Genomic DNA, 6,000 nt, shown 5'->3' with positions numbered 1-6,000 from the left:
AGACACCTTTGGTGGGAGTGAAACCAAGAATTGAATAGGCTGCAAGGAGGACAGATGCTAAGGGCTTCATGCAGGTGAAGCAGTTCTGCTACCAGCAGCGCAGTAAGTTCTTCAGAGTTAATTACATTTGGGTTGGAGATAGGAAGATTTGGCTGTTCTGCAGTTGTGAAGTATCTTGGTTATAATATATGAATGCAGATCTCTATCAATGATAAGAGACACAGATCTGTAGTTCCCTGTGAAGTCTGAGTTTCCCACCAACTTCAAAGGCATTCCCTAGGCAGACTGGCTGTGGGAATACGTTAGGTATGCCAGCAGGGTAGTCTGAAGTAGAGACCTTTCAGTCTCCTGTTCTCACAGGAGCTGAGAGCCCATGACAATGTTCACTTCATGCCTCAAGCACCATATTCTGTGTTATGGTGGCTATTTCCACTCGTTTATTATTTTTGAAAAAAGTGTTACGGAGTATGATACAGTTCCTAAAAGGTCCTGCCAGCAATATTTTGTATAAAGACCATGGCTTAAAAGCCATTCTGGTATATACTCTTCAGAAACACTCAAGTGTGTCTAATGGATAGATTTGGAGTTTTGATGTTATCTCTACTAAACTTTATACTTAAAGATTTAAAACATAATTATGTGTTGTGTGTCCCATGGTACACACGTGCAGGTCAGCAGCAACTTTTGAGAGTTGGTTCTCTCCTCTCTTTTACCACGGGTTTGGGGGACTGAATCCGAGTATTCAGATTTGTATGGCAAGTACTTTTACCCGCTTGAGCATCCTGCTGGTCTAAACTGCAATACTAGTAACTGCGAGATCCTTTAGGAGTCTACAGAAGTGGATGCTCCCCATCCCACCTAGGAGAGTGCTTCCCATGGATGCCTTCAGTCTGGACTTCATTTGCTCCAGCTGTCTGAAACGGTCTGGTAGGCATCCAGAACCCATGCAGCCAGCTGTCTAGGGCCCTGAATGAATGGCTCTTATGAGTATAGACTTTGTAGTCCGTGTTGTTCAGAGGTCATAACATGTTTAAAGACACGGGCAATCCAAGCAGACAGAAACAGTTGGCACCTCAGCTCCTCAGCTTACTACTTGAACACGGTCTGCAGCCTTTTAAGCTTCAATTCCTCCTTCGTCAAAGGCTGAGTATGATGCCCATAGTTCTGTAGGAAAAAATAACCCTGATGGTTCTCATGTATCGACATGTGTCAGCCCTGGGCCAAATGCTTTATTTACATTACCTGTGATGACAATAAAAGCTGCTGGGTAGAAGCCTTCAGGGCAGAGGAACTGAAAGAGGTTAATTATCTTTTCAAGTGCATAAGCCAAGGGGCAGAGCTGGAGTTCTTTTCGCTTTGTTGAGTGACTAGATTCCCATTTACTTACGTGAAACTTGTGTGTCTCAGTTTAAGGCATTGCCCCTTAAGAGGAATAAGGGTTGGAGGAATCATTGACTTCCTCTTGCATTTATGAAGGACAGTGCTCCCTCGTTCTGGACAAAAATGGACTCCCACGTCTTAGAAGCAGCGGGTGGAAAACACTCTATTCATAGTGTCTGTAAATCCTAGTCTCCGGCCTCCATTTTTGGAGGCCCGTTCCTGTGCCCCTTGAACCTTGAACTCTCCTCGAGGAGGGTCAAGGTAGCCCACCAAACTTTGACCCTTCCCCAGAAAAGGTCAAGACCACTCCCCCAGGCTATTTAAACTGCTTCCCCCTCCCCCAAAATAAACACGTATGTCCCCAACCTTCACCATGTCACCTTGGCGGCTTTCCGGTTCCCCTGGGGCCACCCGAGAGCGCAGGAGTCCAATTAAACCTGGATATCTTTTAATTTGGTTTGATTTGATTTGATTGGGATTGTTTTGCGTCAGCAGAGAGCTCATGTTAGAAAATACTCCTAACAGTGTCCTGTTGGGAATGGCTGTTTTTCAAGATACCCACAATTCTTGACCCGACGAGATGACCTGACGAATGCATGTAGAGCTTTCCATCCCTAGAAAGATCCGCCTCAAGAAACCCTTCACGCAGCCGGGCGGTGGTGGCGCACGCCTTTAATCCCAGTACTTGGGAGGCAGAGGCAGGTAGATCTCTGCGAGTTCGAGGCCAGCCTGGTCTACAAGAGCTAGTTCCAGGACAGGCTCCAAAGCTACAGAGAAACCCTGTCCTCCCCCCCCCCCCCCCCAAAAAAAAGAAAAGACAAGAAAAAAAAAAGAAACCCTTCACGCTCTAGAATGAATCCCCAGGGTGGTGCTACTGAGAGGTGGGAGCCTTTAAGAGATGGGGCTTGGTGTATGTGGTGGGGGGAATTAAAGATCCCTAAAGAGGCCACAGGGCCAGGCCCTTAGGGGATGTGGAATTCCGATCCTCTCCTCTCTGTGTTTACTCTTGGATTATGATGAGGAGAGCGGTCTTGCTCACTCACACACTCCTTGAAGTTGCCATTGGCCACTGCACCAGATACCTAGAAACAGTGAGTCAGCCTAATCCTGGGCTAGAATCTCCAAATCCTTGAGCCCAAATGACCCTTTGTCTTTATCCGTAGTTTACTTCAGCTATTTGTTATAGTAACAAAAAGCTAAGAAACACGAAGGCTTGGTTTTCATCCACATCTACTCCAGCAGGAACTGCAATTTCCCTCTGCACCTATGGGAAATTTCCTGCCTGGCCACTCCACGGAAAGTTCAGTCCCCAAAGAAGCCTTTTGTGAGGCCAATCAGCTTACTAGAAACAGTTATCGTTCGGTTTCTGGGATTAATCAGTAATCATCTGGGCGCTGAGGTCAAGGGAAGTCCCTTGCCGAGTCCTTTGTGAGAAAGCCAGTGATTAGGCCAAGTGTGTGGTTTCCCATGCTCTGAATGCTACCTGTCCCCAAGGTCGTGCCCTAGCAGCCTGGTTCTGCTTTTCATCTTCTGGGCTGCGAAGTGGCTCTGCTGTTGTGCAGAGCTCCACGTGTCCCAGGGAAGCAGCGGCTTCACTTCCTACATGCCATTCTTGCACGTGTCTCCAGCAGCCACAGCTTGCAAGCATGGGCGGCTGCAGTTCCTCCAGAAACCCCATCCTAGCAAAGGTCCCCAGGTCTCCTGAGAATCCAGTTGCCCCTAACACGGAGAGAGCAAGTTAACTTATTTGAATAACAGCAATATCTAATACTTTTACTATCCTGGCCATTTGTTAATATTTTTCTACTGATTCTCCTAGCCCAACCCTGCCTCATCTGTCTGATAGACTCCTTATCAAAGGAACATTTTCCACGAACACTATCCAAATTTCTACATCCTACAAGGAGAATCTTTCCCTTTTTCGTTTCCCCACCTTTCCCTTTTCTTCTTCCTTCAGTTCCTCCCTCACCTCCTCTTTCTTTCTGCAAGGTCTTCTGCAACCAAAGCCAGCCTTATGTATGTGGTAATTACCTCGTCTGACCCCCTGCCTCCTCACCCTGAGTACTGGGATTGCAGATGTGAGCCACCAGGCTTGGTTTATGTGGTGCTGGGTTTGGAACCTAGGGCTGTGTTCCCTATTCAGGAAGAGTCTTCCTGTCTTACATCATCTTCTGAAGGTCAACAAGATGTTAGGGCAAGACCTAATAGGTCCTTCACTCTCATCCTCCTCAGAAGTGACGGGAGAAGGTTTTCTTTAAGAATAATGGCCCCTTTTGGTGGACAGTCCATATATAAACAATAATACAGGTTTATTATTTAGAGATTGGGTATATCATGTGGTCCAGGCTGACCTTGAACTACTGTTCTTCTTCCAAGTGTTAGGATTATATATTACAGTCAGGAGTCACATGCCTAGCTTCTCTCTCTCTCTCTCTCTCTCTCTCTCTCTCTCTCTCTCTCTCTCTCACACACACACACACACACACACATATTCAAAAATATTTATTTTTATTTTATGTTTATGTGTGTGTGTGTGTGCCTGAGTGTATATACAAGCACCGTACATGTGTAGGTGCCTGCAGAGGTTAGAAGAGGACACTGGATCCTCTAGAACTGGAGCTACAGGCAGTTGTGATGGGAGAGCAGGGATCTGAACCTGGGTCCTCTGTGAAACAGCAAACACTCTTAATCACCGAGCCATCTCTCTAGTCCCCTATATATGTATATTTTTAAAAATTAAAGTTTGAATTATCTTGATTCAGGTGTAGTGACCACAGAATGTAAAGGGAGTAGGTTTGGGGTTCAAGATAAGTGGGGTAGCAAAAAGAGATTTCTTAAACAGAATAGGGAAAGAAAAAAAAAAACCCAGAGAGATGCAGGGAGTGGTATGGAGGGGTAAAAGGGACAAGGGGAGAGAGAGAGGGAGGGGAGGAAAACAAAAGGGATCACAGAAGCCAGGATTAACAGAATTAGATTCCTTAGTTAACAGTGAGGAGAAACTCATGCAGGCTCTTATTATTCTGGATGTCTGTATCAGTCAAGAAAATTCACCCTGAACAGCAGAGAGTGAGCTGACATGGTTGAGATTCCAGGTTAGAACGTACTCCGATAGCTAAGTGTTGCTAACTGTATCAACTTTAATTTAGCAAAAGCTATGCCTTTATTTTGACATTAGAAATACTTCCTAAAAGTCTGAATTTTTAACTGTCCTGTGAATGAGCACCTTCTTTATTATGAGCGCCTCTCACCTACCCAGTAATTGACAGTAGATAGACCATTTTGGAACCATCCTTTCAAGGCTCCTCTCCCTCTCCCATTTTCTTTGTCTTCTTTTTTGAAGAGCATCATGTTCTTGGGGATAATAACATTCCATTAAAGGGAGCTCTCCAAACTGTACTTCACAAAGACAGAGTAACACAGCTTCACAAGTCGGTGAAGAGCCTGCCACAAAGGAGAGGGAATGTTAATTGCCCTTTGGATTATGTTGGTTCTGATTTCAGAATATATACCTATTCACAGTTATACTTTTATGTATATTAGAAATCTGGAATCCATATCAACACCTGAAATTAAATCCACTTCATAGGAGTCACCTAGCCTTCCCTGTTTGTAAGGTGTAAAGGGTTGAGAGACATTAAAAGATAATTTGACAATGCAAAATAAAATAGAAAGTGAATTAGGTACAACATTTTGGACTCATCAAGATAGGATATAGAGTATTTTCTCTGAATTTGTCAAATGCAAATGGACTAGACATGGTTAATGTATTTATTGCCTGTGTAAACCGTACATAGTTATTGTACTTATTGTATAGATTTTTTCTTATATTAGTTATAATTTTTTATTTTAGACAAGAAGGAAAAATATATTGGTATATTGTGTTTTAATAAATAAAGCTTACCTGAGCCGGGCGGTGGTGGCGCACGCCTTTAATCCCAGCACTTGGGAGGCAGAGGCAGGCGGATCTCTGTGAGTTCGAGACCAGCCTGGTCTACAAAAGCTAGTTCCAGGACAGGCTCCAAAACCACAGAGAAACCCTGTCTCGAAAAACCAAGAAAAAAAAAAAAAAGCTTACCTGAAGGTCAGTGCAAAGCAGCCACACTAGTTAGTCACAGAGGCCAGGTGGCGGTGGTGGACACCTTTAATCCCAGCACTAGAGAGGAATATGAAGTGGGAGGAGACACGTCTCACTACCAGTCTTCATACTGAGCATACTGAATATGTATGCTTTTCTGTAATCCCCCCCCCCTTTTTCCCATGTAAGAATTTCTCCTGCAAGTCACTCCAGATCAATTCACAGAGATCTTCATTTTTTTTCCATCTAAGAGGTTCAAAGTGATCATGATGATTATTTACTATAGTTTCTCTAGCTTGGACATCTAGCTTCCACTCTCGCAGCTGCAGGGCAATGGCAATGGGCCACCTTGGGCATAACATTACATGTTATTGGGCATTCCAATCTTAACAGCTGGTGCTCAGAAATGGCATTGGCGCGCTGATGGGGAAGCCATACATTTTTGTGGCTGCTGCAAATTCTTTTGCATAGGGTTCCGCCGCTTTGCGTTCATCAGCGATGTGCCGGAAGAGTGCTCTCCCCGTGTGTGCTGGCAATGTGTAATC

Source organism: Microtus oregoni, unplaced genomic scaffold, assembly GCF_018167655.1.
Source record: "Microtus oregoni isolate MIOR12 unplaced genomic scaffold, Mior012 000036F_ref0000092, whole genome shotgun sequence".
Lineage (NCBI taxonomy): Eukaryota > Metazoa > Chordata > Mammalia > Rodentia > Cricetidae > Microtus > Microtus oregoni.
The sequence above is the reverse complement of the archived record's forward strand: the minus strand, read 5'-3'. Positions refer to the sequence as shown.